This window comes from Erythrolamprus reginae, chromosome 5, assembly GCF_031021105.1.
Source record: "Erythrolamprus reginae isolate rEryReg1 chromosome 5, rEryReg1.hap1, whole genome shotgun sequence".
Classification (NCBI taxonomy): Eukaryota; Metazoa; Chordata; class Lepidosauria; order Squamata; family Dipsadidae; genus Erythrolamprus; species Erythrolamprus reginae.
In genome coordinates, this window is record NC_091954.1 from 92,816,996 (window position 1) to 92,831,497 (window position 14,502).

Here is a 14,502-nt window from a genome sequence, read left to right on the forward strand (position 1 = left end):
AAATGCCGACAAGGGTTGGCTACAAAACCTTGCAGGGGATTAAGAAGATTGAAGGGTTGAGTTATTCTTACAATTTTCCCCTACAAGCACTAGTTTTAAACATCCTGTTAGTTTTGGAGAGCTGGAATTTTTTAAAAAAGACTTTAACATTTAAAAAAAAATTATGAATTTTTCCTTCATAGATAAATATATGGAATAATCCATATTTAATATGCCCCAGAAACTTTCATCATTCTATTATTTAGAATAATAGAATATGGTAATAAGATTTAGCTTTACTAGATAAATGGTCAAAGCAATGGAAACTGCAGTTTAATGTTTCCAAATGTAAAATAATGCACTTGGGGAAAAGGAATCCTCAATCTGAGTATTGCATTGGCAGTTCTATGTTAGCAAAAACTTCAGAAGAGAAGGATTTAGGGGTAGTGATTTCTGACAGTCTCAATATGGGTGAGCAGTGTGGTCGGGCAGTAGGAAAAGCAAGTAGGATGCTTGGCTGCATAGCTAGAGGTATAACAAGCAGGAAGAGGGAGATTGTGATCCCCTTATATAGAGCGCTGGTGAGACCACATTTGGAATACTGTGTTCAGTTCTGGAGACCTCACCTACAAAAAGATATTGACAAAATTGAACGGGTCCAAAGACGGGCTACAAGAATGGTGGAAGGTCTTAAGCATAAAACGTATCAGGAAAGACTTAATGAACTCAATCTGTATAGTCTGGAGGACAGAAGGAAAAGGGGGGACATGATTGAAACATTTAAATATGTTAAAGGGTTAAATAAGGTTCAGGAGGGAAGTGTTTTTAATAGGAAAGTGAACACAAGAACAAGGGGACACAATCTGAAGTTAGTTGGGGGAAAGATCAAAAGCAACGTGAGGAAATATTATTTCACTGAAAGAGTAGTAGATCCTTGGAACAAACTTCCAGCAGACGTGGTTGGTAAATCCACAGTAACTGAATTTAAACATGCCTGGGATAAACATATATCCATCCTAAGATAAAATACAGGAAATAGTATAAGGGCAGACTAGATGGACCATGAGGTCTTTTTCTGCCGTCAGACTTCTATGTTTCTATGTTTCTATGCGACAATCCAATACTAAAGCAGCTAAAAACCCTTATTTTAAAACCAATCATACATACGAACGTACCATACATAAATTGTGGAAGCCTAGGGGGAAAGAATATTTTAGTTCCCCCATGTCTGACGACAGAGGTGGGTTTTAAGAAGCTTGCGAAAGGCAAGAAGGGTGGGGGCTATTCTAATCTCTGGGGGGAGTTGGTTCCAGAGGGCCAGGGCCGCCACAGAGAAGGCTCTTCCCCTGGGTCCCGCCAAACGACATTGTTTAGTTGACGGGACCCGGAGAAGGCCAACTCTGTGGGACCTAATTGGTCGCTGGGATGCATATTTAATATGCCCCAGAAATTTTCATCATTCTATTATTTAGAATAAGAATAATAACAGAGTTGGAAGGGACCTTGGAGATCTTTTGGTCCAACTCCTTGCTTAGGCAGGAAAACCTACACCACTTCAGACAAATAATTATCCAACATCTTCTTAAAAACTTCCATTGTTGGAGCATCCACAACTTCTTGAGGCAAACAGTACCACAGATTAATTGTTCTAACTGTCAGGAAATTTCTCCTTAGTTCTAAGTTGCTTCTCTCCTTGTTTAGTTTCTACCCATTGCTTCTTGTTTTATGCTCATGTGCTCTGGGGAATAGCCTGACTCCCTCCTTTTTGGGGCAAGCCCTGAGATATTGGAACACTGCTATTATGTCTCACCTAGTCCTCCTTTTCATTAAGCTAGACACACCCAGGTCTTGCAATTGTTGTTCATATGTTTTAGCCTCTGGCCCCCTAATCATCTTTGTTGCTCTTCTCTGCACTCTTTCTAGAGTCTCAACATCCTTTTTATATTGCTGCTATATAAATTATTAAACATCAGCCTTTGGATATTTATTATGTAACTTCTTCTTATTTGAAATGTCATATTCCAACTTTTGCAACTCTAAACCTTCCTTCCTCATATGAAACCGGTTCAACGTGTATTAACAGTGCTGTGAACCTCAGGCAGGGTCTTCTGAATTTAAAAAAGTTGCATCAAAAGACCAGGTTGAAAGCTTCTGTATTATCATTTTTAACCTAGCAGAATCTGTGCTGCACTGCCTACTTCCCAAGGTTACATATATGCCTGCTCAGCACAACTTCCTCAGCAAAATTAATCTCTGAAAACTCCCTGTATGCAGTTTTCTGTCAGAGAGAAGGAGAACCAACCTAGAAGCAGCATCCTAGTTATGGAAGGCTCTTCTAAGATTTGTCTGGTTCCTTAACAGATAAACAGAGTTGGAAGGGACCTTGCAGGTCATCTAGTCCAACCCCTGCCCAAGCAGGAGACCTTACATTTGCTTCTACCTAGTTGGCCCATAAACCCCATAAAAAGGAAAGATATGCCTGTTTATTAGGTTTTAATTTGCATTTTATTTTTACCTTGCCTTTATTATTTTCACACACACACACATTAAAAAAGCAAGATAGTGAACATACCAACTCCTTCCTCTTCCTATATGCGTTCCAAGACCACCCGTGAAAATGGAATTTCCGTGAAGTAGAGGAAAGATATTTTTAATGTATTTAGTGAGTATTTGGACTTTAAAAACCCACCCTTTGCATTAAACAGCCATTCTATAATGTTTGTTTGTTTGTTTGTTTGTTTGTTTGTTTGTTTGTTTGTTTGTTCGTTCGTTCATTCATTCATTTATTTAGTCCAATACACAATACACAGATATATAGTGGGTATATATCTATGTACACATAGTAAAATACATGATGAAGGTTATAGAGGAGATACTCATAGTAAAATATATCTAAGAAATAATAGAAAAGAAGATATAGTAATAGACCATATCAATGAAAGAATAGCAGAAGAGATATAGGAATAGAAGAAAGGTATAGGAGATATAGGAGAGCAATAGGACAGGGGACGGAAGGCACTCTAGTGCACTTGTACTTGCCCCTTACTGACCTCTTAGGAATCTGGATAGGTCAACCATAGATAATCTAAGGGTAAAGTGTTGGGGGTTTGGGGATGACACTATGGAGTCCGGTAATGAGTTCCACGCATCGACAACTCGGTTACTGAAGTCATATTTTTTACAGTCAAGTTTGAAGCAATTAAGTTTGAATCTGTTGCGTGCTCTTGTGTTGTTGTGGTTGAAGCTGAAGTAGTCATTGACAGGCAGGACGTTGCAGCATATGGTCTTGTGGGCAATACTTAAATCGTGTTTTAGGCATTGTAGTTCTGAGCTTTCCAGATCCAGGATTGTTACCGTAGTCTATTTTCGTAGGGTATTCTGTTTTGAGAGGAGGAGTGAAGGGCTCTTCTGGTGAAGTATCTTTGGACGTTTTCGAGGGTGTTGATGTCCGAGATGCGGTATGGGTTCCAGACAGATGAGCTGTATTCAAGGATGGGTCTGGCAAAAGTTTTGTAGGCTCTGGTGAATAGTGTGAGATTGCCGGAGCAGAAGCTACGTAGGATTAGGTTTACAACTCTTGAAGCCTTCTTGGCTATATTGTTGCAGTGGGCTTTGGCACTTAAATCTTTTGTTTCTCAGCTGGAACATGTGTGATATCCTACCAGTTTCTTTAATAGAGTACAGTAGTACTGTAGAAGAATTTTATGAATTTTTAATGGATATAAAATTTTCAATGGATTTAAGCCCCCTTTGAAAACCCGTGAAGTAGCGAATCCACGAAAGATGAACCGCGAAGTAGCGAGGGATTGCTGTATAGCAAGTGAGAGAAAATCAGAAAGGGAGCATTGTCTTTTAAAATCACGTCCGTCAGCTGTCAGTCTGCTAAGTTGTCTAGTGTGCCTTCAGTCTGATGTTTCAAAAATTCTAATAGAAGGTCATTTTAAGTCAATTAATTTAAAAAAAAAACCCCAATGATGTGTTACTTGAGTTGCTGGAAGGGTATATAAAACCAGGGTGACACCATGTCAAACATGCAGATTTTGTAGGTCTGCCCTGGCTGTAGTCCAAAAACAAAAAAACCCCATAACACAGTCTGGCTTTTTCAGGGTATTACTTGTCAAAAATGTCTTGTTTAGTTCATGCAGATGCGAGAAACACATATTGATTCCAGGCACCAAGGTGTGGGGCAGGATCCATATTTACAGCTGGAGACTTTTCAAAGGCACAAATGTCTCAATTGAGCAAGACTGGAAGAACAATTTAGTGTAAATAGGCATTTGATTACATTAAACCCATTCAAAATGAAAAGGCCAGCTGCAGTGCTGAAGAAGGTCTCCAGCATTTATGTCATTTCTTTCTGAATTTTTCTTCGCCAGGCTTTTCAAATTGGAGAATTGAGTAGGGAAGTCAGCGTGAACTTAAAAAAGGACAGATTTTAAAAAGTCACCACCTGTCCCATTTATGAGGCCTGGCACTTGCCACCATTGGAGGACAACAACCTGAAGATGGGTCAGGATTTTTTTTTTCCAGCTATTACTGTGAAAATCAAACTTTCTTACACCAGATGCTCAGCTTTTGTCCAAAATCTCAAATGGTTTTCAAGAGAAAAGAAGAAACGGCACAGGAAAAATTCACCTTCTGATGCTTTATAAAGTACAGTGGTACCTCTACTTAAGAACTTAATTCGTTCCGTGTCCAGGTTCTTAAGTAGAAAAGTTTGTAAGTAGAAGCAATTTTTCCCATAGGAATCAATGTAAAAGCAAATAATGCATGCAAACCCATTAGGAAAGAAATGAAAGCTCGGAATTTGGGTGGGGGGAGGAGGAAGAAGAAGAGGACAGTCGCTGCCGAAGGAAGAAGGTGAGGGTAATCAAAAAAATCCAAAACTTTAAGGCTTAAAAAAAAAGAGGGACTCTGAGGTGAGGAGGAGATGTATGCGCCTCCTATACACTTGGCGCATGGCTGCCTCCCATGCACAGCGCCAGAGAGAGAAACCCAGGGGGAAATGTCAGGAAACTGGCCAGGCCTTCGTGCCACTTTCAAATTTCCTGGGAAATTTTTCCGGATTCTTAAGTAGAAAATGGTTCTTAAGAAGAGGCAAAAAAATAATTAATAATTAATAATAATTTATTAGATTTGTATGCCACCCCTCTCCGAAGACTCGGGGCGGCTCACAACAACGATAAAAACAATATTATAAGGGCACAAATCTAATATTAAAAGAAATAACTAAAACCCTAAGACTCGGGGAGGCTCACAACAATGATAAAAACAATATTATAATGGCACAAATCTAATATGAAAAGAAATAACTAAAACCCTAAGACTCGGGGAGGCTCACAACAATGATAAAAACAATATTATAAGGGCACAGATCTAATATGAAAAGAAATAACTAAAACCCTAAGACTCGGGGTGGCTCACAACAAGGATAAAAACAATATTATAAGGGCACAAATCTAATATTAAAAGAAATAACTAAAACCCTATTATATTAAAACCAGACAACACATACATACCAAACATAAATTATAAGGAGCCTGGGGGAAAGATGTCTCAAATCCCCCATGCCTGGCGGTATAGGTGAGTCTTGAGTAGTTTACAAAAGACAAGGAGGGTGGGAGCAGTTCTAATCTCTGGGGGGAGTTGATTCCAGAGGGCCGGGGCCACCACAGAGAAGGCTCTTCCCCTGGGGCCCACCAAATGTCTACGGAGAGGGGCGGCATACAAATCTAATAAATAATAATAATAAAGATGACATTGTTTAGTCAATGGGACCTGGAGAAGGCCAACTCTGTGGGACCTTATCGGTCGCTGGGATTTGTGCGGTAGCAGGCTGTTCCGGAGGTACTCTAGTCCAATGCCATGTAGGGCTTTAAAGGTCATAACCTTGAAAATCTTGAACACCCAGTTCTTATCTAGAAAAGTTCTTAAGTAGAGGCGTTCTTAAGTAAAGGTACCACTGTATTACTATGGCCCAATCCTAAAAAATCCTGAACATAATCCCTGGTGCTACACAAGAGGAAAGCCTCAGGCCCACCAGTACTGAATGTGGCATGTAGAGAGAAGGAGTACTTAAATCCAATAAGTACTAGTCACTTAGCATCAAATAGTTAAGCATAAAAGCCCTTCTATGACTAAGAAATAGATTTGTCAGACCAATACTCGAATACAGCTCACCTGTATGGAACCCACAATGCATAACTGACATTGACACAATAGAGTTCAGAAATACTTCACAAGAAGAGTCCTTCACTCCTGCTCTCGAAACAAACGAGCTTACTCCTCCAGACTTCAAATGCTACGGTTAGACAATCTACAACTACGGCGCCTCTGAACTTATTTAACTGTTGTTCATAAGATCATACACCATAACGTCTTCCTGTTAGTGACTACTTCACCTTCAACAACAGCACAAGAGCACGTAATAGATACCAATTAAATGTAAGTTGTTCCAAACTTGACTGCAGAAAATATTATTTCAGCAACAGAGTGATCAGTGCCTGGAACTCACTACCTGACTGTTGTTTCTTCCCCTAACCCCAAAATCTTCAACCTTAAATTATCTACTGTTGACCTCTCCCCTTTTCTAAGAGGTCTGTAAGGGGCGTGCATAAGCGCACTATTGTGCCTACCATCCCTGTCCTTCTGTCCTATTATCCTTTTTATTACTTTTTAATACTTTTTATGTTAATACAAACTATATTTCTACACTTGTTTGACAAATATAATTAATTAATTAAATAAAATAAAAATAAATAATACTTTATATTTTATAGCTTACCTGTGGAAGGCCCTGGGTCCAGAAAGGTTGCAGATTAGCAATGCATTACAACGAAAAAGCTTTCTACAACCTCATGTTGTTGAAATATACTGAATTATAATTTTACAGCTCCCTATTGTTAGAGCGAATAATTGGCTATAGACTAGTGCTTTGGTATATGATTATCTTTTCAATCTTTTTGCAATTAAAGACTGCCCCTTGTTGTTTCCTAATGATTTGCTCATGTTATTAGAAAGGAAGACCAGGTTTCAGTCTTTGTTTGATTGAGTCCAAGGCATAAAACTAAAAGACCCATTAGTGCTCTAAAATGATAGCTGGTGTTCTCTTTCGGCTCTAAAATTTTGGCTTGTAGCTCTGACACAAATGTTTGTTTGTGGCAGAGAAGGATATAGTTGAACAGGATTTGGAGATGCAGTATGGATTCCTAAATTGTGACTCTGTTCTGAATGGGAAAATGAGACTTGGCAGACTCATGCCAAGCCACTCTTTTTATGGTGACTAGTTCCCTCTTTAATGTAGAGGTAATTTTGCAGGGCAGAGCTAAGGAACTTGTGCAGTTTCTGTCCAATAAACATCTCTCAGCCGTAGTTAGGGCGGTGCTTCTCAATTATTTTCTGTTATGCCCCCCCCCAGGAAGAAGTAAGCATTGCGCGTCCCCAACTCTCCGTCACGACTTTAAATAATATCGCAGCCTGCCCCACCTGACCACACCCAAATTGTGCCCTACCGCGAGACATACATCCTATCTGATACTTCTACCAGCACCTCCGTCGCGTTTCTCATCATTTTGTCCAGGGCAGCCTGTTCTAAAAGAAAACATCTCGCAAATTTGAGAAGTTTGATTGAATGCGTGACATCTTTTCTTTTAGAATTGGCTGCCCTGGACACAACACCGAGGAACGCAAAGGAGGTAAAGTGACCCTTCCCCACTTCGTGGTTCATCTTTCGAGGACTCGGTGCATCACAGGTTTTTATAAAATATTAATGGAAAAAATATATTGCAGATTTTCACTACTTCACAGGTTGTCTGACCAACCAGAGAGTGCTGCTTTGAATCCCAGAGCCCGATTGGCTCAGTACAGTAGAGCATTGCTTACTTTTCATCTGTTTGCAGCTTCCCCATCCCCTCTCGTGCTTGTAATCAGCGAAATTCGGCCATGGAATGATATGTATAGATTTTAATTGTTTTAAATGCTTAAGATGTTTTTAATATTTTATTCAGTTGTTAAGCCACCCGGAGTCTTTTGGGAATTGAGCAACATATAAATGTAATAAAATAAAATAAATAAAATGTCTTTCGACTTAAGTGTATTACATCTGGATTACAAAAATACGAGGGATTCTATTTCCCATTATTATTATTATTATTTTTTATTTATTAGATTTGTATGCCGCACCTCTGCGTAGACTCGGGGCGGCTTACAGCAAAGATAAAAACAATATATAAGGACAAATCTAATTGTTAGACTCTAAAATAACAATAATATATTTAAAAAGTCTAAAAAACAAGAAACCCCAATATATAAAAACCATACATATAGTCAAATCATACACAGAAAACTACATAGGCAGGGGGAGATGTTTCAGTTCCCCCACGCTTGACGACAGAGGTGGGTTTTAAGGAGTTTACAAAAGGCAAGGAGGGTGGGGGCGGTTCTAATCTCTGGAGGGAGCTGATTCCAGAGGGTCAGAGCCGCCACAGAGAAGGCTCTTCCTCTGGGTCCCGCCAAATGACATTGTTTAGTTGACGGGACCCGGAGGAGACCAACTCCGTGGGACCTAACCAGTCGCTGGGATTCGTGCGGCAGATTATCCAGGTATGTCTAAAATATGTGTATTCTAGCAACAAAGAAATCTCTGAAAATGCCTCTCTTGTGGTTCTAAAGTGTCTGCACATCTTTGTAGCAAATAAAGATAAGCCTTAAACTGTTCAGGATTTTAAATGTCAACAGCAATATCTAAAATGTTCCTGCTAGACAAGTCATGAGCTGCTGCACTAATTCACAAGCAATTTGCATCAGTTGTATGCAAATCAACTGCTTTGCACGAATAACTGCTGTAAAGATGTTTCAGTCATTCTGAAACAAATAGCAGAATTTAGGAAAAATAATATTTTTTGCCTTCATTCCTAATGTTTTTGGGGGAGTGGGGGATAGGGCGCAGAAAAGCCAAATGGAAAAATTCTATTTCCCTTTTTTTCCTTTGGTGTTTCTTGTCTAGGTTTTCATCCCTTTATATAGCACTAATCAATAGTAATCACCAATAAAAGTTTCTCGACATGAATTCCTTTGACACTGTGTCTAACTCCTTTGAAAGCTGTCCAAGGAGGTAATCACCTTTACATGACATCGTATTGTATCTGTCTTGAACTCTTGCTGAAGTCTTATATAAACTAAAGGTGCCAAGTGTTACTTAATTAGAGGTCAAAAAGTTTCCATAGTTACATAAGTGTGGACTTTCATCATTCGTTACACCTGAGAGTAAAACAATTTGCACACACTCCTCGGAGATGTAGGAAGCTTGAACAATGGCTTTCTCCAAGCACTTTTAGAGTTGTGTATTGCACAGAGATGTCTGTCTCTTCAACATGTATAGCAGGGGTCCTCAAATTTTTTACACAGGGGGCCAGTTCACTGTCCCTCAGACTGTTGGAGGGCCGGACTATAAAAAGAAACTATGAACAAATCCCTATGCACACTGCACCTGACTAGGATACCTGCGAGACCGCCTTCTGCCGCACGAATCCCAGCGGCCGGTTAGGTCCCACAGAGTTGGTCTTCTCTGGGTCCCGTCGACTAAACAATGTCGTCTGGCGGGACCCAGGGGAAGAGCCTTCTCTGTGGCAGCTCTGACCCTCTGAAATCAACTCCCCCCAGAGATTAGGACTTCCCCCACCCTCCTTGCCTTTCGTAAACTCCTTAAAACCCACCTCTGTCATCAGGTTTGGGGGAACTGAGACATCCCCCCCTTGCCTATGTAGTTTTGTGCATGATATGACTGTGTGTATGTATTTTATCTATTGGGTTTTTTTCTTTTTAGCCTTTTTAATGTAAAACTGTTATTTTAGATTTTAATTATTAGATTTGTTACCACGTATTGTTTTTATCACTGTTGTGAGCCGCCCCGAGTCTACGGAGAGGGGCGGCATACAAATCTAATTAATAATAATAATAATAATAATAATAATAATAATAATAATAATAATAATGTGGAACACTCAAAAAGGAGACAGAAGGACTAATACTGGTGGCACAAGAACAGGCCATTAGAACAAATGCTGTCAAAGCCAGAATTGAAAAATCAACAGACGATCCAAAGTGCAGACTCTGTAAAGAAACAGATGAAACAATCGATCACATACTCAGCTGCTGCAAAAAGATCGCACAGACTGACTACAAGCATACCATTTACCAGTGGCAAAGAACTGGTGGGATCATAAGCCTGAAAAAGTTTTCGGAAATGAGGAAGCAAAACTACTGTGGGACTTCCGACTTCAGACTGACCGAATTCTGAAGCATAACACACCAGACATTGTGATCGTGGAGAAAAAGAAAGTATGGATCATGGACATCGCAATCCCAGGGGACAGCAGAATTGAGGAGAAGCAGCTAGAGAAATTAGTGAAATACAAAAATCTAAAAATCGAGCTGCAACGACTCTGGCATAAGCCTGTGAAAGTGTTCCCAGTGGTACTTGGCACGCTGGGCGCAGTACCAAAGGATCTCAGCGGACATTTGAAAACCATTGGAATTGACAAAATCTCCATCTGTCAATTGCAAAAGGCCGCTTTACTGGGATCGGCAAACATAATTCGCTGCTACATCATGCAGTCCTAGGTGCTTGGGAAGCGCCCGACTGGTGATGAAATACGAAATCCAGCATAGTGATCTCATTTGCTGTGTTGTATTGACATAATAATAATAATAATAATAATAATAACAATAATAATAATAATAATAATAATAATATTATTTTATACATGAACTGAAAAATTGCTACTTTGTCCATTAAGTATTCCCAGTAGCACAATGAATGAAGAAACCAATAGTAATGGCATAACGACTAGCACGGGACAGATAAATGGGAAAGAAAAATTAGTTGATTCAAGACTTCAAATAACCACTTGTAAAGGAAAGTTTGGATGTACTTTTCTTCAGGGCTATATTCAAAAGGGTATGTTGGAAACACTCCCAGTTTAAACTGGGCAGAAAAATAAATCCATGGAAAATATTCTCTAATAAACCTTTGTAGGTTGGCAAGCCAGAGAATTAAATACTTTCCACCATTTCTCAGTTTCTAAAATAAGTATTGGACTTATTTGCTTCTGTTTATCTCCTAGTCTTAACATCTAATTTATTAAAATGAGGGGAACATATTAGGAGACATTTTCTTATGATGCTTTGATATTTTCTGTGTCTCCTCCCACCCTGCATGGTTAAATAGACAGGGGGGAAAATCCATTAATAAGAAGTTTATTATGTTCTTGTTTTGTCATTGCTGACCTACTGTGAATCAGCTAGAAAGCTTTCAGTTAGGTGGACAAAATTTTGAAAGGTTGCAATCCAGAAATCCTGGGTATTTTTTAATGTATAATTATAGGATGATTTTAATACCCAATTCAAAATTTGGTTGTGGAAAAAAAATCCACGTTGTGCAATAAAAATGGAAACTTGCGTGCACAGAATACCTTGAACTGTGAGTTGTTTAAGTATTGCAACTAGGTCCACCAACCCAGCACCCATTACAAATTTCACATTTTATGTTATAAATGTTGGTGGAGTATACCTAAATAACTCTAATGGTCACCTAACATCAAAAACATCATCAAAAAAGCACAACAAAGAATGTTCTTTCTGTGCCAGCTCAGGAAGCTCAAACTGCCCAAGGAGCTGCTGATACAGTTCTACAGAGGAATCATTGAGTCTGTCATCTGCACCTCTATAACTGTCTGGTTTGGTTCTGCAACCCAACAAGACCAACACAGACTTCAGAGGACAATCAGAACTGCAGAAAAAGCAATTGCTGCCAACCTGCCTTCCATTGAGGACCTGTATACTGCACGAGTCAAAAAGAGGGCGGGGAAAATATTTACTGACCCCTCACATCCTGGACACAAACTATTTCAACTCCTACCCTCAAAACGTCGCTACAGAGCACTGCACACCAAGACAACTAGACACAAGAACAGTTTTTTCCCGAATGCCATCACTCTACTAAACAAATAATTTCCTCAACACTGTCAGACTTTCTACTAAATCTGCACTTCTATTCTACTAGTTTTTCTCATCATTCCTATCACCCATTTCCTCCCATGTTGACTGTATGACTGTAACTTGTTGCTTATATCCTAAGATTTTTATTAATATTGCTTTTTCATTGCTTATTTGACCCCTATGACAATCATTAAGTGTTGTACCACATGATTCTTGACAAATGTATATCTTATTTTATGTACGCTGAGAGCATATGCACCAAGACAAATTCCTTGTGTGTCCAATCACACTTGGCCAATAAAATTCTATTCTATTCTATTCTATTTCAAAACACACTGGTAATTTTTCAGACCTAATTTCCAAAGAACTTAGGAAAAATAAAAATAATTAAATTAGCCTTCAATTTTGGTATACCTTTGGGAAATACTTCTAAACTATAAACTATAAATAACTATGTAAGTTTAAAATAAGACTGATCTTTTTTCTTCCTTTTTAAAAAAAAAAATCATTTGGTCTCTCCCTGCATCCTTCTCCATATTTCTAAACTGATGGAAGGGAAACAACCTAAACTAATACAGACCGATTTGCTAAATTTACATCACATACTTAACTTGGTGCTGGATCAATCCATTCTCTTGGTTCATTCAACACCATGAATCATAAACTAGCCAAGCAAGCAGTTGCCAATTTTATTTAGAATCCTTTCAATCATGCTTAACAAACAATTCAATTCAATTCAATTCAATTTATTAGATTTTTATGCCGCCCCTCTCCGAAGACTCGAGGCTGCTCACAACAACGATAAAAACAATATTACAATGGCACAAATCTAATATTAAAAATAACTAAAAACCCTATCATAATTAAAAACCAAACAGCACATGCATACCAAACATGAATTAATAATGAGCCTGGGGAAAATATGTCTCAATTTCCCCATGCCTGGCGGTATAGTTGGGTCTTAAGTAGTTTACGGAAGACAAGAAGGGTGGGAGCAGTTCTAATCTCCAGGGGAAGTTGATTCCAGAGGGCCGGGGCCGCCACAGAGAAGGCTCTTCCCCTGGGGCCCGCCAGACGACATTGTTTCGTCGACAGGACACGGAGAAGGCCAACTCTGTGGGACCTTATCGGTCGCTGGGATTTGTGTGGTAGCAGTCGGTTCCGGAGGTACTCTGGTCTAATGCCATGTAGGGCTTTAAAGGTCATAACCTTGAAAATGTTGAACACCCAGTTCTTATCTAGAAAAGTTCTTAAGTAGAGGCGTTCTTAGGTAGAGATACCACTGTATTACTATAGCCCAATCCTAGAAAAGCCTCAGCATAATCCCTGGTGCTACACAAGAGGAAAGCCTCAGGCCCATCAGTACTGAATGTGGCATGTAGAGAGAAGGAGGTACTTAAATCCAATAAGTACTAGTCACTTAGCATCAAATAGTTAAGCATAAAAGCCCTTCTATGACTAAGAAATAGATTTGTCAGACCAATACTCGAATACAGCTCACCTGTATGGAACCCACAATGCATAACTGACATTGACACAATAGAGTTCAGAAATACTTCACAAGAAGAGTCCTTCACTCCTCCTCTCGAAACAAACGAGCTTACTCCTCCAGACTTCAAATGCTACGGTTAGACAATCTACAACTACGGCGCCTCTGAACTTATTTAACTGTTGTTCATAAGATCATACACCATAACGTCTTCCTGTTAGTGACTACTTCACCTTCAACAACAGCACAAGAGCACGTAATAGATACCAATTAAATGTAAGTTGTTCCAAACTTGACTGCAGAAAATATTATTTCAGCAACAGAGTGATCAGTGCCTGGAACTCACTACCTGACTGTTGTTTCTTCCCCTAACCCCAAAATCTTCAACCTTAAATTATCTACTGTTGACCTCTCCCCTTTTCTAAGAGGTCTGTAAGGGGCGTGCATAAGCGCACTATTGTGCCTACCATCCCTGTCCTTCTGTCCTATTATCCTTTTTATTACTTTTTAATACTTTTTATGTTAATACAAACTATATTTCTACACTTGTTTGACAAATATAATTAATTAATAAAATAAAATAAAAATAAATAATACTTTATATTTTATAGCTTACCTGTGGAAGGCCCTGGGTCCAGAAAGGTTGCAGATTAGCAATGCATTACAACTGCTCTGGGGTGGAGCTCCATTTTTCTAACCCACTGTGTCTCTTCCCCCCCCCCTGCAGCCTAGGGACATTAGGCTGCTCACAGCAAAAATATAAAGCATCAATAATAGCACAAAAACCTCTAAAAACAGTTTATAAACAATTTACAATACAAACAGTTAAACCCCTGCATACCATTCATGGCTGGATCTCGCTGGTTACCTCAGTAAGATCAATGGCCTCAAGCCTGTTGGAAAAGCCAGGTCTTTACCACTTTCCGGAAGGCCAATAGGGTGGGGGGTAGTATGGATCTCAGGAGGTAACTAGTTCCAGAGAGCCGGGGCAGCTGCAGAGAAGGCCCTCACCCACAGACCCGCTTACTGACACTGTT